Consider the following 26,174-nt stretch of genomic DNA (forward strand, 5'->3'; position numbering starts at 1 on the left):
AATCCCAAAGACCTTATCTCATAAAGCATAAATTTCACTCCACTCCACTGACACTCTTTCATAGGAAACTGATTTATTTGTTTTGAATGCCACTGGGTGAGGGCGTAGAAAATACTTCATTAACTATTTTATAGCAAGAACATAAAAAAAAGGAAGAAAAAAAGTTAAAAGAAGGCTAGAGAAAAAAAAAATAATAATAAGAAACCAAACAGGCTCATGGAATTTGGCCCAACGGCATAGGGAACTCTGTAGACAATGTAGATCCACCCACTCATCACAAATATGAGCAAAGGAGCTGAAATATTTATTCCTCCACACTGGCTAAAGGCTAGGGACGGAGGTGGAGGACGTTAATTCTATGCATTTCCAGCTGCCCTGTGCCCAGGCAAAGCAAATCCTGCAGCTGGAGCTGGTACTCTGAGAATAAGATGCAGGTGCTGGCAGGTGGGAATGAAAGCACGCCTGGAACCAGTGTGCACGAAACTGGAAGAGGACTGGAGGGGGTATGGCCAAGCACTGACAGCAATTGCTGGAATTAGGCATGTACTTTAACATAAACTAGGGTAGAAGATTGATGCTTGCTTTTCAAACCCATGATTACATGCTTGGAGTTACTTACTGCCAGGGTAATACATGTACAAAATAACAAAAGTGAGTCAATAAAAAATATAAATAAAAATAGGAATTACAGTGGTATGAAAATGGAATGTGAATCATTTAAGTTTGGGAAACATCAACAGAGTAGAAAGGACACTGGATCGAGGGCATGGATAAAAGCACAAAGTATGGGGTCAGCCAGCCAAGGTTTGAATCCTGGCTCTGCCAGTTTTGCTCTGTATGACCTAACCTTCCTGTGACTACGTCCTTAGGTTGTTAGGAGGATTAAAAGGTTTAATATATGTAAAGCACTTAAAGCAACATCTGCCATGCAGAAAGTGCTGGTTAAGTATTAGCTCTTATCATTCCTGCCTTGCTATTAGGTTGATGCAAAAGTAATTGCGGTAATAACTTCTGTACCAACCTAATACTAACTCGATCAGTGCTTCTCAAACTATGATATTTTATTTTCAATCTGTTGCAGGCTGATGCCTTTCCACATAAGAGAAAAATGAAATAAACAGACATAAAATACAAAGCTGCATTTTAAACGATTTAACAGACATAAAATTACTCTGTCAAATTGCTGTAAGTTTCTGCATGCTCATCTTCAATTTCTATGCTCATCCCTTTGTAGATGGGTAACGGTTTGCAGACTGTCACTATTCTATGAACCACACTTTGAACAGCACTCAACTAGAAAACCTTCAACAAGCCACTTAAGTTACTGGTGGCAATACATGGTGTTCCAGCTTCCAGGTTTTTGCAAGAGACTAATGAAAGAAAAGTAAGAGTAAGTACACGAAAGCACTTATTAAAGTGTCCCAGGAAGGAAAATTAGTAGCATGGTTTAGAGGAGTCTATTCTGTGGTCTGTGGCCAAAAAATACAAAATCCAGTATGCCACCCTCTCAGTCCCTGTGGTGTCAAGCTGTTCTGTTTCAGGTGTATCATTTGAACTGTTAGTACCTGTGAATCAGTCAAGCATTTCCTAATGCTGCACAGAACAGGAAATAAAGACCCCTCTGGCAGTCTGTGGCTTGCATCCCAAAAACCACCACCATCCGCAGCTTGCTAAGACCACACTCCTGGGGCAAGGCATGCATTCATACACCTACTCTACCTGTGACACCTCTTCTACATGTACAAATGATTTCACTAAACCTGATACTTGCTTAAGGGTCAGAAGGAAAGCAAGAGGGACTATAATGCCCTGACTGCAGTCCCTAGTTCCCAGATTCCTCAGGGCCCACTTGTCCTCAGTTGGTGAAACTCAATACACAGACATCCCTCACCAATGCTTTCAGACTCCATTTCAAGTGTGGACTCTGCCTACACTGGTTCTAAGTGACCTACTTTGACCTCACCTCTTTTCTCTCCAGCCTGTCAAACAAGAAAGCGGCTACCTAGGGATACTCTAGAAGTCCGCTGAGTGGTTTTCTGAACATCCAGCTTCTTTACTCTTTCTGGACTCCAAGAAGGCAAGCCCCCTGTCTGATTCATCTTTGTACCTCTCCCATCACCTTTAGCATCGCAGTTGGTACACAGCGGGTGCTTGGTAACGTTTGTCGAACGGCCGAAGGAATAGTACAAAATCTGTGGAAGCAGAAATGGCTCCTCCATTTACCCGACCTTGAACCCTTCCAGAAAAGACCAACCAAATCCGATTAATTCATTAGGCAGAACTCTGCCAGGTACTGGACATTCGGAAACAAATTTTAGGGGGTCGGGGCAGATGGACGGGAAGCTTATGGTAGGTGGATATACTACAAATTCAATAATCCGCAGTTATACCTCCACTTTCTGGGAAACGTCTCTCCGTGGCCCCAGGGCCCTTTAAATGTTACTATGAGTGTTTTTCCTCCATAGTTTCTGGAATAGAGCCAAACTTTTGTGTAGGGGTTTGGCAGCGCTCATCCTCACAGCCATGGGGACCGCTGGCACAGGGGCAAGCTAGGCGTTCGCACGCGAAGGAAACTTGCGAGGAGTCAGGGCGGCCCCGCGCGGGGGCGGGTCGTAGAGTGGGGGCCCTCAAGTCCTAGAACTTCAGGTCCTCCATGAGAATTAGAGGAAGGGGGATGGCCAAAGACGGCCAGACGTCCACCGAGCTTCCCCGGGCCAGGCCTCGCCCCTCCTCCGGCGGGGCCACAACGCGGGCTCCGCGGCCCGGGGCAGCACAGCGACGGCGTCCGGGCGGGAGGCAGGGCCCGGCGCGGAGGAAAGAGCCCGGGGCCGCCGCCGCCCCGCCCACCCCAGCGAGGCGGAGCCGGCGCCCGGAGGAGCAGGAGGAGGAGGAGGAGAGGTCGTAGCCGTCTCCAGGAGCCCTTAGAGACCGAGTCCCGGCGGCGACGGCGGGGCAGCGCACCGGCAGGCGGGTGAGTACCAAGCGGCGGGCGCGGGTGGTGAGTCGGGTCCCCGCGGGGTCGGGGCGCGGCGCGGGGCGTCGGCCAGCGAGTTCGGGGGCCGCCTCCGAGTCCCGGGTGCTGGGAAGCGAGATGGAGGGAGGGAGCGGAGGAAGGAAGGAAGGAGGGAAGAGTGTCCTGGAGGGCGGAGACTGGTCGGGGCGCTGGGCGCCGGAGACCGGGGGGAGGGGGAGGAAGGGGCCAAGGGACACCCAGACCCAGAGGCAGAAACGGCGCGCGCGCCCTCGACGGGCGGCCGCCCGAGGTCGCGGGAAGCCGGTGCCCCCACGGCTGTGGCTGGGGCTAGGGCTGAGGGTGGAAGGAAAGGTCTCCCCTTGAGCTCGCTTGCCTCCTCGCCAGCCTGCGGCCGTGCGCCCCGCGCCGGGTTGGGAGGCCCCCAGTGTTCCCAGCCATGGCTTGTGGTGGTGCCAGGCGTTGGAGGAGGGCTGGCATGTGGGGGCGACAGGGACGCCAGGCCCCTCTGCCTACTTTCTACCTCCCGGGACCAGCCGGCGGGAGCGCAGCCTTGGAAGCCGCTGGGCGCTGGGGGGTCTAGCAGGGAAATAGCGGGTCGCAGAGGGGAGAGCCCGTATGACGCACCCCGCGAGGGACCCCCGAGTGGGGACCCGAGGCTGCTTTTCTGCAGACTGTATTTGTAAGTGGTAACGGGGAGGTTGAGGCTTAGTCTTGCGTGACTTTTTTTTAAATTATTGCCCCGACAGTTACGCCGTGGGGCAGGGTGACTTATGTTTTTCATTTTAATTAGGGCATATCAATTAAAGCTAACTTTAAAACGCTGTCACTTAGCGCCTCCCGTCACTCACTTGTCCCTCGCTTTGTGTGTCCTGTAAACTTGGCTTAAATCATTCATAACTCACGATAAGGAAGCCGTGATTCTTGTTCACGTCGCCGCAGTGGAGTGAAACTTTGCCCAACTGGGACTGAGTGGAGGCACTGCTGCGGCCGGTCATCTGGTGGTCATCCTGCCGGGCGTGGTTGTATACAAACAAGTGGGTCGAGAAGGAAATCTCTGAACACCAGAGGTAGAAGGGAGGTTCCTGCGCCCACGTGTCAGGGCGCGTTTAATGGCTGCTCCCAGCGGAAACAAACGGGAATTTATTAGACCGTGTGGAGTTGGACAAACTTCACATGATTAGCTTCCTTCCCATCAGTTACTTCCTCTCCCCCCTGCTGTCTTTGCCGACACAGTTTATATTTCCTGGGGCGGTTGTAGCTTCTCCTGAATAGGCTGTGTATAATGAATCTTTTGGATGTCGTCAGAGGCAGGGTCTGCGTCTGTTCCTTCTCTGTTTTAAAAGCGGAGTTTGGCTTTGTTTTTAAAAGTGCTAGTCACCAGACTGCACCCTTGCCAGCGCTTCGCAGCTCTCGAAGTAAATTATCGCAGGATGGCGGCCCTCACCTAGGAGAACCAGGAAGGCAGGCAGCGCTAGAACGACGGGATTGAATTTTACTATTGCCAAAACAATCACATTCAAGTAAGGAGCTGTTTTGTTTTCTTTTTGTTTTTTTAACCAAATTATATGTACTAGCAAGCCCCTTTTCTAGTAAACTAACGTTATTCACACACACAATTTTTAAAGTAATCAAACATTTTACAGAGTCTTAAGTGATAAAAGGACTTTAAGATAAAATGTTCAGTCCCTTTGCCTTCTCTAACAGTTAACCAGCGCCATAAAGCCCTGGTTTAAGTCCAAAAAATGCTGAAAAGTCTACTGCGTCGTTAGACCTTATAAATAATCTAGTCCTATTTTTGCTGTATTTAACTCATGTAATTTACTAGATATCGAACCCCCAACAGGGCACACAGCACTTAGATTTGTGTGGAAATATGTGAAAATGTGAATCTGTGTTTCACAAGAGCCTGAAAAAAATAGTATTATAAAAATTTCCTGTCCAGAAAGCTCCAGTCTTACTTGAAAGCTCTCTAACAATTAGATTTGTGGATTTGTGTTGTCACTTGTTCGAGAATATCAGTGGTTTATTAAAGTGTGAGAGCAAAGGGCTTCATGGTCAGAAAACTTGAGGAAGTGGTTAGCCAATATCAAATTAGTTTTTTTTTTTTTTAATTATTGTTGAAAACTTCTGTCTAGCAGGAAAAAAATTCAAATTTAGAATTATGTGATTTATTGTGTTTTCCTTTGTTTTGGAGTTTTATGTCAGCTTAAGCTTAACCTAGGAAGGCAAGTTGTGAAAGTCAAGTAAATTTTTCTGAGCCCTAACTTGGAAGAGAAGCTTGTTTAACAGTGATTTGGGGTGTTGGCTTTGGAGTCAGACAGACTTAGATGAAAATATTAGCTCTTTAACCTTTTTCAGTCTGATTTATAAGATGGGGATAATAATGGTCTCTATCTGTAGGGCTTTACAGAAAGTATATGAAAACTTTGTCTTTGGAAAACACTTAAACTGGACTTAACACACAGTACATGGTCAAAATTATTAGATATTTATCTAGCTTGTTCAAGCAGCAGGCTACTAGATAAATTGCAGGGTGGCAGCTTGAACCTTGCGGAAATGCTAGATAGAGCAATTTCAAATTCTACAAAAAGTAACTGGTGTGTGTGTGTTTGTGTGTGTGTATGTGTGATGTTTCTACCACAGCAATATGAATAATTATGATTAAAGGATTAATAGTTTTAATATGCTTTTAGTGCTAAAGTTACAGTTGCATAGTAATTTTGACAGTCAGAAACATTGCATTATCCTTTACATTTAAAGAGAATTTATATTTCAAATAGTTGTGTTTATTAGCCCTAGGTAGGAAATTAAGCCAGGAACAGACGTATTCATCTTTAACCAAGTGTAATTCTTAATCAGAGTATGAAAACATGTGACCCAAGGGTATCCGGTTATTTACTTTTGCATGTACTGATGTCCAAGGCCAGCAGATAAGCCATAAGAAGTGTTAGACTGATTGTGAGTGGTTGTTTTATTTGTAAACTTTCGTGAGATTGGGTGTTCAGTTAATTCAGGAACTCTACTCATCACATTGTTGACTCATTTCCTAAAATCTAAAAAATTTTTTAAATGCCTTCATCTTGCCAGGCGCTGTGGCTCACGCCTATAATCCCAGCACTTTGGGAGGCCAAGGTGGGCGGATCACCTGAGGTCGGGAGTTCGAGACCAGCCTGACCAACATGGAGAAACCCCATCTCTACTAAAAATACAAAATAAACCAGGCGTGATGGCGCATGCCTGAAGTCCCAGCTACTCGGGAGGCTGAGGCAGGAGAATCACTTGAACCCAGGAGGCGGAGGTTGCGGTGAATTGAGATTGTGCCATTGCACTCCAGCCTGGGCAACAAGAGCAAAACTCTGTCTCAAAAAAAAAAAAAAGCCTCCGTCTTTAAAACAAACCCTTTAAAGCTTCTTGTTTTTGTCTTAATGCATGTCAGGTGCACAGAATTGGGCTGAACCAGGAGCTTAGCTCATGCTACAGATGATTTCTCATTTTACTAATTGCTCCACTGGGGCACAGAGATGTGGTTTATAATAATTTTAAATAACTATAAAGGGTACAGTGTTATTAATTGTTTCTTGCCTATGATATTATGCTCTGAAACAACTGAAGCATTTGATTGAGTAAATTATTGATTCTTTTCACTCCTAGAACATAACATAATGATTTCTGGCTCATACTTCTAGGTGAGTAGACTGTGAGCAAGTTACTTAATCTATGTTTCAATAAGTGTTGTGAGGAGTAAATAAGCTAATCTATGTATATAGCATTTGGAATAGTGCCTGGTGCATAGTCCACATTCAATAAATGTTAACATTAAATTATTGAAATTTTCTCTAAATGTTGTATAATGAGCATGCATTATTTTTGTAACAGGAAAACAGCTATACAAAATGTTAATATTTCCCCCAAATCTAAAAAAAGCTCAGTAATTTAAATAGTCCTGCCAAATAGTACTTAAAAAGTAAAAGAATTAGGCAATCATCATTTTGTCTTTTAAATGTGAAATGGTTTGCAATATTAATTTGTTGAACAAGTTAATTCTTCCAAATCTCAATTCCATTTTCTTTTTTATTAGAGACTTTAAAAAATCAGTAATACATGAAGTCTGTTACAGTTTAAAATGGGGAAAAGCAATATGCACAGTTACGTTGTGTTATTACAATTACAGATAGCTTAAAAATTATTTTTAAACCATAAGAAAAGGCTAGAAGAAAATACAGACGAATTGGTGATGGGATTATGGTGCTCCCCCAACCCCAACCTGCTTTTCCCCTATTTTCCACAATGCGCCTATATATATACTAAAATATAATTCATTTGTGTAATAGTTACTAAACAAACCTGGTTTATTAACTACAAATACTAAAAAAAATTTGCGTAATAGTTACTAAAAAACAAATCTGGCTTGTTAACTACAAATAGCAGGATTTTGTTGTTGTTTTGGAAAAAGCACCAACTTTAGGGCAGTTGAATGTCCTTTGGTTGAATGTCAAAACCTTTGCAGTGAGAATTGTTTAGCAGTAAAAGAGAAGGCCTTTCAGAAGCTTGTAGTTTGATCTTCATGAAGAATATTTGAAAAGTCTACCAGTGGGTTTTTAGGATCTGCATATAGACCTAGTCCACCAACCTTGACTTTATAGAAGTTGTGACTTCCCAGATCCAGGCCTGCATTGATGAGCTGCGTTTTTACAGCACCTTCAGTATATCAGACACCTGGAAGACAGTAATGAGGCAGATATTGGTGCACTTAGTTTAACAGGAAGGTTGGATAGATAAAAACTAATTACAGCACAATTGTGTATATTATATATCCTGAGCCCTTTCTAAACCCTTCCCATATACAGTCTTGCTCAGTTCTCACAACAGCCCAGAGGAGGAAGCTGAGGTTCCTTAAAGGTCTGAACCTTGCTCAAGTTGCAAGGACAGAATTTGACCCAGAAGCATCTTAACTCCACATCTCATGCCCTCTGCGTGGAGATGGAGGTGCATCCAGCCAGAGGTGAGAGTGAAGTGGGCTTTATGGAGTCAGTTTTGCTTAAAAACTATAAATTGAATCAAGAGAAACATGAGGAGGAGACTCCTTTTAGGTGACCTTCCTGAGGAGAATCATCAGTGCCTCTCCATCAGACTTGCCACTCTTTAGCCATAGCAGTTAACACTACCAAATGGCTGCTGAGACCCAGCAGGCCTGAAGCGCACACAAAGGTCCAGTCCTTGGTGATCCTATGAAGTCTACCTCTTTCATCCCTGGACTCCCAAAGGGGGCCTGGATAGTACAGATGAAGGAACTGACTTGCTAGGTCCTGTTCTAGAACCAGCACATACCCACAGTTCCTGACCTCCCCACTTTCCTCCCTTAGGAATGACAGGAGAGTAGTTAACAGGTAGCATGGATCCAGGGCAGATGGTGGAGGTGACTTGACTTAAGATAACTTCTAGCTAGATTATTCCGTTTATTGGGGAATCTCTCTTGAAAATCATTTCTGATGTCACTTAAGTGTTTGGTTTATCATGTTAGGCTTTATTGGGTATCGTAAAAGTGCTTAGTTGTGAAGTGTCTGGTTGCCATCCTGTGACAAGGAGGGTTTTTGTCTTCTTTTAATGGGTCTGCATTTCAGAGAATTACTGTATAATAAAAACTGGAGTGTTGGCCAGGTGCAGTGGCTCACGCCTGTAATCCCAGCACTTTGGGAGGCCAAGGCGGGTGGATCACGAGGTCAGGAGATCGAGACCATCCTGGCTAACATGATGAAACCCTGTCTCTACTAAAAATACAAAAAATTAGCTGGGCGTGGTGGTGGGCCCTGTAGTCCCAGCTACTCCGGAGGCTGAGGCAGGAGAATGGCGTGAACCTGGGAGGCAGAGCTTGCAGTGAGCCGAGATCGTGCATCCAGGCTGCACTCCAGCCTGGGCAACAGAGCAAGACGCCGTCTTAGGGAAAAAAAAAAACAAAACTGGAGTGTTGGAGACTGTTAAGACTTAATACTTTCAGTTCTGCCGGAGGGTTAGTAGCTAAAAGTTCTAAGAGATTGGTTGCTAAAATCTTCTGTAATTTTCAGTTTCATTGATTGTATAATAAGTGGGTGACTTTGGGCCCAGAGAGTCAGACGGCTTTGTATTCTGTGTGCTTTCTGACACAGTAGGCCACCACTCCCCTTGCAGGCAAGGTCATGTAATTGACATAGGATCCCCTTTGGTTGACTGAAGAGAGAAGTATAAGCTCTGGTTGAACTTGAGTTTGCGTGATCACACATGCTCACTGGAGTGAAGTCTGAATCAGTTGCCGTCTCTGCACTTGCATTGCGTGTAGAGAATTGTCTTGATTCAGAATGGCTGTGTGCAAACTCACATGAGCCCATTGGAGGCAGAATCTTAACTTCACTGATGTGAAATAATCAGGCTTTTATTTAGCTTCAGATGGCACTAGCCAAGACGTCCTTGACCACTGGACACTAAACCCTTAACTCCCCACTGGGACCCTTTGACTCAGACTCCAAGCTTGCAGTTACCTCAAATTTTGTGTTTTTTTGGGGGGATAAATTATTGCAGAGGAAAAACATGAGGTTTTTTCTCAAATGAAGACTCAAACTGAAGTCCATTAAATCCCAACATGAGCTAAATCTAAGGATGGAAAGAGGAATCAAAATCTAAAAGCCTCTTGGACTTTATTGAGGCTTATTGAAAACCTTAATGAGATAACATCATCATACCAAGTTTAACCAGAATCTCAGGCAAATTAGAAAGGTGTAACCTTTAGACTGGGTGCCTGAGCTGTAGCTAGACTAGGTGCCTGAGCTGTGCCTAGACTAATGAAACCTTCTGGATTATTAGACCATGGCCTGCACATTAGACCATGGGGCTTCATGTGGGTATATAAGGTCATGATTGGCTGTGCAGATAAGTTGTCATGGGAGGGTTGGATATCTGGCCAAGAAGCAGAAGGAATGGATGGTGGCTTTTTGACAGGGATACCTTGAACTGTTATACAGGTTGTTCACTGCACAAGAGTGCCTGGGCAAGGAGGCAAATGGAGGCTCACATCTGCTAAACAAACAAAAACCACATGCATCCTGGAGTAGGATTGCCTCTGCTAGGACAAAAGGGAACTTCTTTCTGATGCTATCAAGCCTGCAAAAGGCTAGGTGTACATGGAGGGATTGCCTTTTTTTAACACACACAAAGGCACAATATAGCTACCAGCAGCTCTGCTTCTCAAAGCCCCTACAGCCACAGTAGTCCTCTAGATGCCGTCAGCTGGCAGAGTCTGTCACTTAACCATTTGGTTTATCATGTCAGGCTTTATTGGGAAATGTATAAACTTCATGAATGTCAGTGGAATGAAGGAATAAAACCATCTTTTCTGTTGTGTGTGTCAGCAAGGTACATGTAAAAAAGTAATACTGATTATATATGCTAGGAAACAAACATTCAGTGGTACACGTTGCCTATGATGAGTTTCTTTCTCTTCAATTCATTATTTCTGAGGGGCAGGTAAAGACCAGCACTTCGGGTGCTGTTGATGTTGTTTATTGCTAGTTAAACACCAGCATGCTCAGTATTGCCTAATACTTGCCAGGGTCACCGGCACCCGTTGTGTAGTTGGCCTGGTGCAGGGAATGGAGTAGTAGTAACTCCTGGGAATGTGGAGAGGGATTCATGTTATTTATTGACCAGCCGTAGGCCTTTTTCCTTGGGGACAGGATGCAAGTAACAGTGGTTGCAGGAGCCTTTGGAACTTACCTATGAGTAGCTGCTGCTTCTGGAAAAAGGCTTCTATTTTAGGCTAAGAGGTGCGGAGTCATGTTGCCAAAGGTACCACAAACTCAGGGTTTGTCTGTGTTCCCCTTAGTACCAACTGGTACTACTTTCATGCTTTTTTAAGTTGATCCTTTAGAGAGCCTGTAGCCAGAATCAACTTCCTCCTCCTGGCTCCTCTTCTGGGAGGCATTTGCACAGCCTGTAGGATCAGCCATGTTTAGTGAATCTAACTGCTAAGGCCGTGGCCCTGAGGATCAAGGTGCTGGTTCATACTTTGGACCTAGGCCATCTGCTGTTTTCTGGAGACAATACACCTTGTGAAAAAAACTAAAAGATGCAGAAACGTGAATGCCTTTCACATTTAACCTGGTTAAATGCAGCCATCTTCAGACATACTCAGATTCCCAAAGCAGAAAGACCGGAAGATGACAATTCCTAAGAATTTCTTACAGAATTACTTTAAATAGCAAATTCACCTGTTGTGTTTATAGTATGATTTGATTACACAAAATTCCAGGAGTCTCAAGTTTTCAAGGAATATCTCTGTCAAATTAAGCAGAATATTCCAGTACATGCCTTGCCGTCTTTTTTAACATAAATATTTGATGAGCAGCATGCTTTATCCAAGAGCAAATCAATGCTCCTGGCAGGCTGCCTGGGAGGTAATCCTAGTGTTCCTGTCTTTGCCTCCCATTCACCTACAGTTCTCTGATTTCCTTCTGGCTGTAATAAATATCCGGGGGCTCAGAGCCACCCACATCCAGCAGGTAATATAACACAGGGCAGAAATTACCATCTCCACACTCACTGTGCTCACCTCCTGAACTCTGGACTGAGATTTCTCTCACTGACCTTCACGTGAGAACCTACCTGCCTAAACCCAGGTTTCTTCGACTTCTCCTCCTGAGCTGTTGAACTCCACCTTAGTTTTATCTCTTCCATGCCAGTCTTGTCCTCTTCTTCACACTTCTGGGAAAATTGCTTATACAACTTCAATATTTTTGAAAATATATAATATATGATGTTCAAGAAACATTATAACCATATACAAAGGTAAATATTTTTGACAATTTCTTACAAGAATTCCCTACAAGATTTCTTTTCTTTTCTTTCTTTTTTTTTTTTTTTTTTTTTTTTTTGAGACAGGATCTCACTCTGTCACCCTGGCTGGAGTGCAATGGCACAATCATGGCTCACTGCAGCATCGACTTCCCTGGCTCAGGTGATCCTCCCACCTCAGCCTCCTGAATAGCTCGGTCTATAGATGCCTGCCACCATGCCTGGCAAACTTTTGTGTTTTTTGTAGAAATGGGGTTTCACCATGTTGCCCAGGCTGGTCTCGAACTCCTAGACTCAAGCAATTTGCCAGCCTCAGCCTCCCAAAGTGCTAGGATTACAGGCCTGATCCACTGTGCCCAGCCCCAGGATTTCTTTCAATAGCAAATTCACAAAAATCAAAAGTTTTCAAATTCAAAAACCTTGCTCCCATCTTATCCCCATCCGTGCCTTTCCCATATTCTCTGCAAGTAGCAACTTGTAAATACAAGCAAATAAGAATATATGGTATTTTAATTCTTCCCCCTTCTCTCATTAAAGATAGTATATATACTCTTCTTTACCTTACCTTTTAAAATTAGTGGTATGTTTTAGACATCTGTCTCTGCAAGTATCTCTCTCTCACACACACACAGAATAACAAGTTTTCCATTATGTGGATGTACCATGGTTTATTTGACCAATCCCTACTGCTGGACCTTTGGGCTGTTTCCCAGTCTTTTGCTATTACAAATAGTGCTGTGATGAATGAAGATGTAATAAATCATTTTGCTTTGTGAAGGTGTACCTAAGGATTGATTCCCAGAAGTGGGACTGCTGAATCACAGTGCTCTGTAGTACCCCTCTGGAAAGAGTGAACCATTTTGCCCTCCCATCAGGAATGTATTGGATGTCCTGGTTCCATACGGCCACCGGCCGTAAAAGTGTCAGCTCTTATTTTTGCTAATCTGGTTTCTGCACAACAGTAATTTAGAGCCATTGAAATATTTTTGATTATGAGTGAGATGGCGGTTTGGGGCCATTCTTACATCTTTTCTAGAATGTTGATCCTCCTGTGGGCATTTGTTGACCTTTCCTCTTGCATACATCTCTGTCAGAATCTCCTAAATACAGACTTATAAATGTGATGGCTCTTTTGGGCTTAAGGGTAGAGTGGGCTGCCAAATTGTCAGTGCAAAATCAAGAGAAGTGGAAAGTAGGGTTTTATGCCAGTTGCTAATGTCTGAATTAAAAATAGTTTTCAGCTAATGGTATTACTAAACTGGGGCTTCTCCAAAAAACATGATGAAGATGATCTTCTAGCCTGGAATTTCTCCCTCTCAAACAAAGACAAAAGAGAGAGATTGAGAATATATACATTTCAATAGCATTTCCTGCAAAACTTAAAAACTTCCTTTTAAGAAGCCTAGAATTTTCCATTTACACTGTGTCTCCTGAAAGAAGGTTATACATGCCGTATTTTGTTGTTGTTGTTGTTTACTCTGTGAATTGGGCTCCTGTTTTTCCTTTAATTTCACCATCAGAGCTCTGTCTACTCTATTTCCAGGGTGAAAGAGAAGATGAAAGTAAAAGCACAATGTAAGAAGTCAAGCCAGAGCTCAGGATTCTACAAAGGATGTGGGATTGGAGTTGCATAGAATCATCTTTCTTTTTGAAGTGCTCTTTCAGTCAGTTCTTGGGATGCTATTTTAATATAAAATTAATTTTCATCTTTTAAAAACTGAATGCTGTTGAAAGAGAGGGAAATTATGATTTGATGGGAAGATGGCTGTGGCTCTGTTTTTGGAAATTCACAAGAGGCCGTCTTATGAATTTGAGTATAAAGTTAGCCTATATCTCCATCAAAAAACAAAAAAAGCAAAAAAACAAAAAAAATTTTAAAACTCACAACAAAAAACTCTGTCTCTGGGAGTTCCCACGCTAGCAATGAGTGGCCCATGAAAAATCCCAAAGAAAAAATTTTATCTTCCAGGCCCAGTGCTCTGTTTCTTTTCAGCTCCTGAATATGTACATTCTGACTTTTATGAGGGTTGGTTTAAAGCTCTCTGGATGTTTTGTTTTCCTTCTAGCACTTATCTCAGTCAATTGTTATATTAACCTACCTCACTATAGTGTCAGCTTCATAAGGACAGGATCTTGGTCCAGTACCTAGAAGGGTACCTAGCACCTTTGGGTGCCTGATCAAAAGGGGTTGACTGCTTCTAGAGCTAGCTGGGTCTTTGTGGTCCTGTATCAGACATGGGCCTGAAGGAGGTCATGTCAGCCATTCCTTGGCCTTTTGACAAGATACCCTAGCCCCGGAGTGTCCAATCTTTTGACTTCCCTGGGCCACAGTGGAAGAACTGTCTTGGGCCACACATAAAATACACTAATACCAACGATAGCTTATGAGCCTACAAACAAATCGCAAAATAATCTCATAATGCGGGGCGCATGCGGCCCAGGATGACTTTGAATGCAGCCCAATACAAATTCATAAACTTGCTTAAAACATTATGAGATTTTTTGGGGATTGTTTTTTTCAGCTCATCAGCTATCGTTAGTGTATTTTATTTGTGGCCCAAGACAGTTCTCCTTCCAGTGTGGCCCAGGGAAGCCAAAAGATTGGACACCCCTCGTTTAGAGCTTGAGTTTGCAGTTTCAGTCTCCTGGGCAAATCACCTGACTTCTCAGATCCTGTTTTCCCATTTGCAAAACAGAGATAATAACACCATATTTCAACAAATTTGAGATGTCATTGATTAGATGTGCCAGTATTCTATGTGCCATTATTCTATGTGCCACTAAGAAAAAAAAAGCTGCTGATTAAATTATAATGCGCATCAGCTGTAAGAGTGTGTTAGTTTTTCTATGGCCGCTATAACAAATTACCACAAATTTAGCAGCCTAACACAACAAATATGAATTATCTCACAGTTCTGTACGTTGAAAGTGAGGGTGGGCTTGGCTGATTTCTCTCCTCTGGGTTTTACAAGGCCACAATCAAGGTGTTGGCCTCTTATTGGGAGGCTTTGGGAAGAATTCATTTCTAGGCTCATTTAGGTTGTGGGTAGACTCCAATTCCCTGCAATTACAGGATGAGGGCCTCCGGCTCTTTGCTGCCTCTTAGCTGGGAGGCATCCTCAACTCCTAGAGATCTCCCTCTGGTCCTTGCCCTTGAGCCTATATCAGAGCTAGCAACATTATGACAAATCCTTCTCATGCTTGGGATCTCTCAGATGTTTGTTTTGTTTTTGTTTTTGCTGCATCTCTTTGCCTCCAGCCAGAGAAAATTCTGTTTTTAAGGGTTCCTTTGATTAGATCGGGCCCACCTATAGGGTACTCTCCATATATTAAGGTCAGTAACCTTAATTGCATAATGCAAAGTCCCTTTTGCCATGTAATGTAATATATTCACATGTTGCAGGGATTAAGACACAGACATCCTTGGAGCTTTCTGCCTACCATGAAGAATCATTCCAATTATCAGGGATCTTAAAACGTGAACAAAATATGCTTCTTAGAATTGATGAAACACTATATTTGGCTTAAGAATAAAGCAGCTACTGATATATATAAAGTACTTAGGGTGTTACTAGTAAGGGCTCAAATGTTAACTGTTGTTATAATTGACATTATCATAGTGGTCACGTAATATCCATCATCTTTAATATCAATTAAAGTTATTTCTACAGTTAAATGCATTTATTAAACCCTAATTAAGAGAGTATAGTGTCCCGGCAGTAAATTGGATGAAGTTGATGATAGTTACCCTTTAAGTATCAGCATATGCTAGGAACTTCACGTACACTTTCTCACTCCTTATAGTAGCTGAGCAAGGGAATACTGGCTCCATTTACAGGTGAGGAAGCAGGTTCTGAGAGGTTGAATACTGTGCTTGGAAGGTTATAGGCACAGTAGTGAGTGGTCTGACTCTGAAATCAGTACTCTTTTTATGGCACCGTTTTGCTGTCCCACAGCCTCTGGTAATACCACATTGAAAAGTGTGACAGGTGAGGCATCCACCAGGTGGTCTGGAGGAACGGGCTGCTGGGAGTGGAAGGGACACAGGGAGGAGACACTACCCTGTGTTGTCTGTCTCGTACTTGGATGTTTCTTTGCTATTTTTTGTGGACAAAGGCCCTGTCTCTTCATCTGTTTTTCAGTTGTTAATAAGTTCCAAGGCTCCAAGTTGATCTTTTTTTTTTTTTTTTTTTTTTTGTGAGATGGAGTCTCACTCTGTCGGCCAGGCTGGAGTATAATGGCACAATCTTGGCAACTTCCACCATCCAGGTTCAAGCAATTCTCCTGTCTCAGCCTCCTGAGTAACTGGGACTATAGGCATATGCCACCACACCCAGCTAATTTTTGTATTTTTAGTAGAGACAGAGTTTCACCGTATTGGTCAGGCTGGTCTTGAACTCCTGACCTCAGGTGATCCGCCTACCTCGGCCTCCCAAAGTTCTGGGATTACAGGCATGAGCCACCGTGCCTGGCTGGCTGATCTTTTTTTTTTATTATTCAGCAAATATTTATTGATTGTCTACTTGGGGGATACAGCTGTGAACAAGATACACAAAATTCCTTGGGTAAAAATCACATGATGACGTCAATTCAGAAAGGGGTAAGTGCTGTGAAGGTAGCAAAGCAGGGGACTGAGACAGAGAGATGGACTGGGGATGGAGGTGACCAGGAAAGACCACTCTTTGGAGGGGACATTTGAGCTGAGAGCTGAATGAGCAGGAGGCAGCCAGGTTAAATCTGGAGAAGAGCATTCCAGGTAGAGGGAACAGCCAGTGCAAAGGCACTGAGCTGGGAACAAGCTTCGCATGTTTGAGCACAAAAAGAAGGCTCCTGTGGTAGGAGTGTAAAGAACAGTGAATGAATTAATGCATGGTAGGAGATAAGTTTGGAGAAGTAGACAGAGAACAGATCACATAAACCATTATAAAGAATCTGAATTTAATGAAAATGGAAATAAGAATTTACAGGGAAATCTGCTTTTTGTTCAGAAATAAGCTGTAATGAGTGTGGCATTTTGCATACACACTGTGTTATTTTTGAAAGGAGGAAAGTTTAGGGTTTTGGAACTGCTGCTTTTTAAACTATTTTAAGTGTAACTAGTGCAAAGGGGAAAGAGGAGGAGGAAAGTGGTTTGGCAGAACTAGGGTAAAAATAGTGACTACCTGAATTCAGTAAACGAAGATCACAGTCTGTAGAATTTTCCTAAGACACAACTGTAGATTGTCTCAGGCTCTTCAAATTCAGATAGACATTTGCTGAAAACTGATCTCATCATCTTCCGCTTAAAACCTGCTTTCCTGCCTGTTTTCTGTAAGACATTTCCATCCACCCAGGTTGCTAAGCTCTGAACCCTTGAGTCATCAGGAATGCCTCCCTCCCCTTCATCTCTCCCTAGCTCGGACACCCTGCCCCCAACCAAAGCCTGGGTCCACTTCCTAAAGCGCCCGCATGTCTGCTTGTCCCTACCCCCATGCCTCTCACCTGGATTGTTGTTGTGGCTTCCTAACTGACCTTTACCCTGCACACTGCCACCAGCATGATTTCTCGAAAACATAAATTTCAGTGGGTCACTTCCTGGCTGAAAATTGTCTATAAGTTCCCCAAAGGCATCGCAGTCTAGTAATGAAGGTTCACACTGCCCAGGTTCAAGGCCTCGTGATGCTTCTTACCACCTCTGGAATCTTGGGAATGTTTTTAACGGCTGTGTCTCAGTTTACTCATCTCTGAAATGGGTGTGATAATACCTCACAGATAAGTTATGAAATGTAAATGAGTTAATAGGTGTGAAGCACTCATAACCATGCCAGCCACACAGAAATCCTCAGTGAACATTATTCTCGATCTCTCTTTCCTTTGTAGAACAAGCTCATCTTTCTTGTGGCTCTCCACAATAGCCCCTACCTCCACCTTTCTCAGTGCCAGGCAAAGCTTGATCAGCCGACAGACCACTTTGTTAGCAATCTGCAGCTAGGTAAGTCCATATTTGGTAATTTTTATAGCAATTTGACCATCATTTTACATCTGTTGAATCTGATTAGGAACTGGACTTGCATTTTGTCCCATTTTTGGCAGTTCCTTTTTGCTGAATTTTTATGAAAGAATTGGTCCATATTGAATTGGAAGTAAAAAAAAACCAAAAAAAAAAAACCTGGTCTTTCCCCGTGAATAATTTGAGAAGCACTTCTGTGTCCCCACACACCCACTATGTGATTCACATTGGCCAAGTTGTCCAAAGTCATTGTGTAACCTTAAATCTCTCTGGATTTCCTCACACTGTTTCCTCTGCCTAGAATTTGTTAGACATTTATTAAGTACCTGTAATAAGTACAAGACTCTGGGGACATAAGGATGAATAAGGTTCTGCCTTGCTTTTGAAAATGTTTCCCTCAAACCACCTAGTAAATTCCTACCTGTCTGTTGAAGCCTAGCATAGTTTCATTTTTTCCTTCATCCATTGAGAAAACATTTATTGACCGGGTGCGGTGGCTCACACCTGTAATCCCAGCACTTTGGGAGGCTGAGGTGAGAGGATTGCTTGAGCCCAGGAGTTTGAGACTAGCCTAGGCAACCTAGTGAAACCCTATCGCTACAAAAAATTTAAAAATTAGCTGGGTGCAGTGGCATGTGCCTGTAGTCCTAGCTACTCAGGAGGCTGAGGTGGGAGGATTTTCTGGGCCCAGGAGTTTGAGGCTGCAGTGAGCCATGATTGTATCACTGCACTCCAGCCTGGGCAGCAGAATGAGACATCTCAAAAAAAAAAAAAAAAAAGAAAGAAACAAAAGAAAACATTTATTAACATTTATTAAACACCAGACACTAAACACCAACTGTTTACTAAGCACCTGCTGCCTTCCCTTTCTTCCCTAAGGACCGGTAAGCTAATGAGGAAGACAGACACAAAAACAAATAATGACAGAATAATAGGCATGTTATATGGCAGTGTGAATACAGAAGTATGGAAGCACAGAGGAGGGGGGTGCTGGGCTATGCCTGGGCCAAGGCAAGGCACTGGGGAGATCAGGAATGGGGTCATAGTTAGGGTGGAGACAGTGTGTGGAAAGATTATGATCCAGGTTTTGGGCCCACAGCCAAAGCCCAGCCCTGCCATTCACTAGCCATGTGACTTTGAGAGACTGCCTCTCTGAACTTGCCAGGTAGGTAGGTATTGCTTTCCTTACCTGTAAAATGGGGAAAGCAGTACCTACCTACCTCACAAGGTTGTTTTGAGGCTCACTCGAGATTGTATACATAAAGTGCTCAGATGAGTACCTGACCATCAATGTTTACCTGATGTCACCTGCTTGTCCTCTTCTCTCCCCCATCTCTGGACATATGTAAATTTTCTGCTGTCTGGGTTCCTAGTAGCATGCTATTCAGCCATCATACTAATTATTACATTGAATTATGTAGCTTTATCTACCACATTTCTGTCTCCTCTGTGGAATGTATTGTACCCCTGGAATTCAGTGGCCTTTTTTTCATCTTTATATTGTCGGTGATAGGCAGTGTCTCATGCATAGAAGACTCAATTAATGTCTAGAGAAGTTGTATTGTATCAAAATAACTTAAAGCACTTTGCAGTTTTCAAAAAGCTTTCTGAGGAGTCTAGTCAAACATTAATTTCCACTTTACAGATGGGGACACTGAGGCACTTTCTAGAAAGCTTGTGTTACTTGCCCAAGGTCATGGGCTAGCAGAGGGCAAAGGTGGAGTTAGAGCCCCACACCTCTTGTTTTCCTGCTTTTGTGCTGCCTCATTAAATCTAGTGAGCTGGGAGTTGTCAGGTGCTGGCCAGGCTCAGGACCTCTTATCACCGGGCCCTACCTGTCCTGGGAGGACGGCTGAGTAGGCAGGAGTCAGTCCTGGAGAGAGCCCCATCTATACTCTTCCTCACCCTTCTGGCTCACTGCTGCCCCACAGGTATTTAGGAGTCACACCCTAAGTGGCAGGGCCCACCTGGAAACCTGGGGTGGGGATGAGGGCAGAGGTCTCCAGCTGGCTTGAGCTGGAGGCAGAGGGCCCTGTCCTAAGAGTGAGTAATTTGTAACTAGACTGGAGGGTGAGTGTGTCCAGGAGGAACAGGAGCCCAGATGAAGGCAGGGGCTTGGAAAGTCGTGAAAGCCCTTGCACGCACATCCAAAGGGCAGTGAATCTGTTTCTTAAATTTCTTTTCTCCCCTTTATAAACTTCCCAATACATGTCCCTTCCACCCTCTTTGAAAGGGTGCCCTTTACACTCTGCCCAGGAGCACGCTCTATGCTCCAGTCACTACAGTCGGCTGTAATCTTCATTAGGTGGGTGGGGCAAAGGGATAAACTCACACTAAGGACTCTGACCTAAACTTTCTTGACTTGAGGAAAGCTCAAAATGTATGATTTCATACATTATCTTTTTCTTTCATTAGAAGAAAAGAAAAAAAAGTCTCAAGATAATAGGCTCTAGCGGCTTCCGCAGCCTCACTGAAGGCAGAGGGGACCAGGGCAGCGGTTCATAAACTTATGTGCATGTTAGGATCAGCTGAGGAGTGACTGAAAATCACGGAGCCCCGGCCGCACCCAGCCCTGGCATGGGGCCCAGAGGGTACAGTCTCTAATAAAGCTTCCAGGTGACTCCAGGGCGTGGTCAAGGTAGGAGCACTGGGAGAGCAGCCTTCTTGCTGCCAGAGTGTACTGTAAGTCTCTGCAGTGCAGATGATTGACAGAAGGAGAACTCGGGATTTGGCTGCTGAGGAGTCTTGTGGATCCTGGCTCATTTCCTCATCCAGTTACGGAGTCTGTGAGAAGCCTTTGGGCACAAATCCTCCCTCATGCCGGCCCTCTGAGCACCCCCCCAACACATACCGAGCCCTACCTTTGGGCTGTCTAAATCTGTCCATTAAGAAAAAAATGAACAGAAAACTCTTCCTACTTACAAATTATTGGTGTATGCTGCTAGGTAAAAACAAAAGGAATGTCCCTGAAGGAAGAATGTCACCGTTTCCATTTCGACACAGTAAACCCACAGGGTAACAGCACAGCACTCTGGGGATGAGGGCCACAGGTACGCAAGGAGCCTCCGCAAGGCCTTGTCCTGGCAAGTCGTGTTTCATGGAAAGTTTTCTTGAGAAAGCTAAATCTGAGGATTCTGGGACATGAGTGTTACTCACGGCCAGCTTCATCATATGGAGCCTGGGAGCAAATTGTTTTTTCAAGAGGCTTATGTAGGCTATTGAATTTTGACTAGAAACGGCTTTAGTGGTCAACATTAATTTTGCTTTATATCCAGCAGCATTTCTTATTTTTATCAGGGATATAGGTGAAGGAAAAATTGTGAGGGAAGGCAACCTATAAAGTTCTCATTCACAGAAACGATTTGTGGCCTTGATTTCCTGGATACAAATACCATTTAAAAATTTTTTAGAGAGGTTTTGTTTGGATTGAATTTCCAATCCACATATATTTCTCCATTCCCCCTTGAGAACTAGAAGTCTTTTGTATGGTAGCACTTTCCAGAAGCACCTGAAAGGAGGCCTTTGGGAATGGCCACAAACTGGATAAAAATGAAAAGTGGAATCTCAAAAGTGCAGCTTGGTTTTGAAACTAACTTTTTACAACTTTGATTATGGGAAGTAACTTTGTTGTGTGTCTATTGTTGACCTGGCATTACAACTCCATTAGGGCAGTATAATTAGTTCATTTTACAGAAGACGGTACAACTCAGAGAGCTTCAGTAGCTTGCGCAAGGCTGCAGAGCCAGAATTGAAACCTGTGCCTGTTTGACTACACTACCCCTAGGACTAAAGAAACACATAACTCAAGTGTTAATTTTCTAATAGCTTTAAGAGACGTGTTTCCTTTTACTGTCCACAGAAGATTGTCCCGATAAGCATATAAAACATGAAAGCATATAAAGCATTGTAAAGCTCAAGAATCAGAATCTACGAGAGAACAGAAAGTCCAGGGAAGAGAAAGTGGAACTGTTTCCTGGCAGGTACCATGTTTATAAAAAGCCCAGCAATCACTTATGTAAATTCATTTTTAAACTGGCTCATGACAGCTGCAAAGACTGGAATTGTCAGTTCCCAGCTTGATTGTCTTTTTATTATTGTGACCCACCCTTGTTAAACAAGGAATTAATGGGTAGGAACAGTTTTGCTAATGGTTATTATGCCTTTAGTTGACTGTTACACCACATGCAGGATTTTTAGTTATTTCACCAGGAAACAATGCGGAAGAAGTTCAGAGTGAATGTTGGAAAAATGACAGAATTATAGAGTTGGCATTCTCTAAAATTTCTAAACAGGAAGGGCTCAGGGCTGGCCGTGTAGAAGAGTGCTAAGGGACAAATCTGAAAGCTGTTTGCTCAGCAAGCACAATTTTTTTTTTTTTTGTTTACTTTATGTGTTTCTGTAATGTTTTCTAATGATGTTTTAAATTTTTACTTTTAAAGGTGGGAAAAGGTTCATTGTCAGTATTAAAAAGGGGGCTCATGTAGTATTAGAGAGCAGGAGCCTGACTGGCAGGGTTTAAATCCCACCTCTGACACTTGCTACCTGTGTAACCTTGAACAAGTTACCTTATCTTCCTCCTGGGGTTACTGTGAGGCATAAGTTTTAATTACATATATATGTGTGTATATACTACTATATATATATATATACATATATATATATGAATACTTACAACTATGCCTGACACTGAATAGATTAGATACCCAATAAATGCTTGCCATTATTTTAATTAATTGGAACTTAATTTAATTGGAGGAGGTGATAGAGATAATGGGGGAGGAAAAGGTGCAAAAGTTGCCACAATTCAGCCTTCTGCAAATTCTTCCAGTATAATTAGTTCTGTTTAGCTCAGTGATTTGAGGTTCATGTTTTTTTTTATTCTCATCGTATTCCATGTTTATATTCTACAGTATGGTATAGCGAGAAGATCAGTGAACTATTTAATTTTTAAAAACTTAACATTTTAACTCTACTTTTAAAAAGTGTTAAATGTGGCCTCTGCTGAAAATGTACTTTCAGTGGGGTCAAGGAAGACAGGAGCTCTGTGCTAGAGACAGAATTGTTCCAGTTTCCTTGGAACAGGGGCCTCCCATGCTTAGGCCCTAACTGATGCCTAAAAATCATTATGAACAATGTCGTTTTCATTCTGTGGTTAAAGGGAAGCATACCAATTCTTCTGGAGAAATATACTCTTTTTCTGGCCCTAAACTGCAACAGATTTATCATGTAGGTGTAGGTTCTTATGAGAGGGGCTTTGGGGATAGGTTCTTCACATCTTAAGTGGTTCTTCCTGGTAAATATTTAGAGAAATTTTTCTTGTGGCTATTTCTTATGTTGACCCTTGAAATAATTAGAGGATGCTATTCTTATTCAGTAACTGCATTTCTACAGGAAATAATGAAGTCCAAGAGCATGTTCTCTTGATCTAATTTGATAAAGGGCCCAGTTTGGAAAGAAAAGTGGCCAGAGTCAGGAGCTTGCCATCTGGAGCTTTGGGGACAGAATTATGGGATGTTAGAACAGAAAGGGGCCATTGTCATTATGGAGTCTAACTTCTTTTTACAAATGAAGAAATGGATGCCCAGAGATTTGTCAAGTTCACATAGCTAATTGGTGGCAGCTCCAGGATTCCTGATTCCAGCTGCCCATTCCAGCAACTATATCCTTGTCATAAAGGGTGTACTTAAGAGCATCTCTGTGCAAAACGTTCTGCAATGAAGGACAGGTTCAGTCTGTCTGGTGTCATAGCCAGCAGCCACTTGTGCCTCTTGAGCATATGAAATATGACTACTATAACTTAGGAGTTATATTTTGCATTATTTAGTTTTAATTAAACTTGTTAATATATAGCTACCATTTTGGGTAGCTCAGCTTTTATAGACATTTAGGAGGAGGAAAGGCCTTATCCTCATCTCCTACCTCATTCTCACCAAGAGGCCTTCTTTTCGAATGGCTCCTGTGCATCTGCTTTGTGCCAAACCAAGAGAATCACCCTCAGTCTCATCTCCTCCCCTCCTACCTCTCAAGATGAAAGTTAGCTCCTCTGTAAAATTGACATGAGTGGAGTAGGTGGCTCATTGAGGCCTCTTCCATTCTGAAGCATTATGACTTTAGACCTGGCTCTCTAGTGATCATCAGTGACCTTTAGCAGGGCACAGAGTCTGCCCATACCTCAGTGTCCTTATCTGTCAGCTGAAATTAACACCCATTCTGCTCTCTCTCAGATTAGGAGAGCCTCAAAGTAGAAAATCAATGAGATGAGCTCCATTTGCAACCTTTATTTTTTAATAATCTATGGTATCTGGAAATATTTTTGGTTTTGATACAGATTTTTTTTTCCAATAAGCTGCAGCAGATCCTCATTGCCAGAGTAGAGAAAATAATAACCCACAGCCCATATGAAATATGAGCTGGGAGACATGGTACTGATGAAAGATGACTGATTGATTTGATCAGTGGGTGCTAGCTTTTATAATAACTTGCTTAACTTGGCATTCCCTAAGCCATTACTCCATAGTCAGCTGTTTATCTGGAAACCCAAAGCAGATCCCTTTTCCTGAGAACTGTGACTGTCTATCTTGATTTTCCTTCTTTGGCTCCTTTACTTATTGTCAGCCTATGTAAGTTTCATTTGAATACTTGGCACTGCATGTTCTTCCGTAAACAAATACAGCAAAAACCCTCTCATGATCGTCTCCTTGGTTATAGCCTCTACATCAGTAGTTTTCAAACTTAATTCCTAGACAGTGATTCTCAACTGGCATGTCTGCTGCTCACTGCTGAGCCTCAGCTCTCTTCAGGAGTATGCCACCAAACTTTGATTAAGACATAAAATGTGTTTTTGACACCACAGAGTAAATGGGTCTTTTGACCTGATGTGAATAGGGTACAGCTTGCTCTGGGCAACAGGCAGTGTAACATCAAGTTGAGGCTAGATGTTACAAAGATGTAACAAAGAGATGTTGCAAAGAGAGCTAGATGTCACTTCTGAAAAGTTTTGTCCCAAGCATGTAAGATAGCCAAGTCAGGCCAGTGATGCGGTACTGGAGGGTGACCCAGTGCAGAGTGGCTTAGTTGTGGATGCCCCTAGAAACCCCAGGAAGTATTATTTTACCGCAGCAGGGTTTGCCTTGTAATTATGGTTGAATCGCTTAGTGTTGTGTTAGTCCTTTAATTCTGTCAATGGTGCCACCAAAAATTGTAGTATCTCTAATGGCCAAAGAGCATTTCCCTGCCCCAGAGGTCCCTTGGGGATGGCTGCAGGGAACCAGGTGAGACCTCGAGGGCACACATCGAGCTCTCCCTACCCAGTTCAATCAGAACCAGTTCAACTGTATGTGTTCCACAGATCAGCTTTCTGAATAAGATCCCTTTTGAAGAAAGGATTCCTCTGCTTATAAAGAAAAAAAGAAAGTTGAAAACTATGACTTTAGAGCAGCAGTTCTCAAATTTTGATGAGCATCAGAATCACCTGGAGGGCTGTTAAAACACAGATTGCTGGGCCCACCACCAGAGGATTCAATGTGCCTGAGTTGCAGCTTGAAAATTTGCATTTTTAACCAGTTTCCAGGTGATGCTGATGCTGCCGGTCCAGGGGGTCAAACCACTGATTCTAGCAAACAGAAATGTTAACACTAACTACCTGTTGTATTACATGTGATACATTCAGTGTCATTTGGTGCTAAAAACCTTTTAAAGTATTTCCGTCCCCACGTACAAAGAGTAAAACTGAGACATAGTGAGTTTCAGTAACTCACTAGTCATCACACTGCAGTCATCACAGAACTGGAGTTAGAACCAGGTCTGGATAAGGCCAGACCCCTTCCATATCCAAAATGTCACTTGCCTTCCTTGTAGACCTGTCGTTCCCAACCTGTGGTCCACGGTGGGGAGGAAGAGGGAGGATTTATTGTATTGGTTTGCAAATCCAGATGTAAAGCAGACATTGCTGGCAGACTAAATGTCTCACAAATCAGTCTTTTTTTAGTTTTAATAAACTTTAAATTTTATAGCAGTTTTAGGTTCACAGCAGAATTGAGCAGAAAATACAGAGAGTTCCTATATACCCACTGTCCCTATGCATAGCCTCCTCCACTATCCACATCCCACACCAGAGTGGCACATTTATTGCAATCAATGAACCTAAGTTGACACATCATTATCAGTCAAAGTTCATAGTTTACATTAGGATTCACTCTTGGTGTTCTACATTCTATGGATTTTGACTAATATATGATGACATATATTCACCAGTGTAGTATTATGCAGAATAGTTTCGCTGTCCTAAAAGTCCTGTGTGCTCTGCGTATTCATTCCTTTCTCCCTCCTAACCCTTTGGCAACCACTGATATTTTCACTGTCTCCATAGTGGAATGTCAAATAGTCGGAATC

At 43.0% G+C, this 26,174-nt stretch overlaps 1 protein-coding gene across 6 annotated transcripts in view; it reads left to right on the plus strand.

Moving 5' to 3' along the window:
- Positions 1-2,775: 2,775 nt before the first annotated feature.
- GNG12 (G protein subunit gamma 12) overlaps positions 2,776-26,174 on the plus strand; it is a 130,952-nt gene continuing 107,553 nt past the window's right edge. Inside the window, exons 1-3 of one of the 6 annotated variants that reach the window (XM_063654292.1) lie at positions 4,069-4,494; positions 6,626-6,660; positions 17,654-17,765. The gene's annotated coding sequence lies outside the window, so the exon portion shown is untranslated. Of the gene's footprint in view, positions 2,972-4,068; positions 4,495-6,625; positions 6,661-17,653; positions 17,766-26,174 lie in introns of those variants that run through there. The other 5 variants (XM_063654290.1, XM_054483396.2, XM_063654291.1 and 2 more) reach the window with 5 other exon arrangements.

Source organism: Pongo pygmaeus, chromosome 1 (assembly GCF_028885625.2).
Source record: "Pongo pygmaeus isolate AG05252 chromosome 1, NHGRI_mPonPyg2-v2.0_pri, whole genome shotgun sequence".
Classification (NCBI taxonomy): domain Eukaryota; kingdom Metazoa; phylum Chordata; class Mammalia; order Primates; family Hominidae; genus Pongo; species Pongo pygmaeus.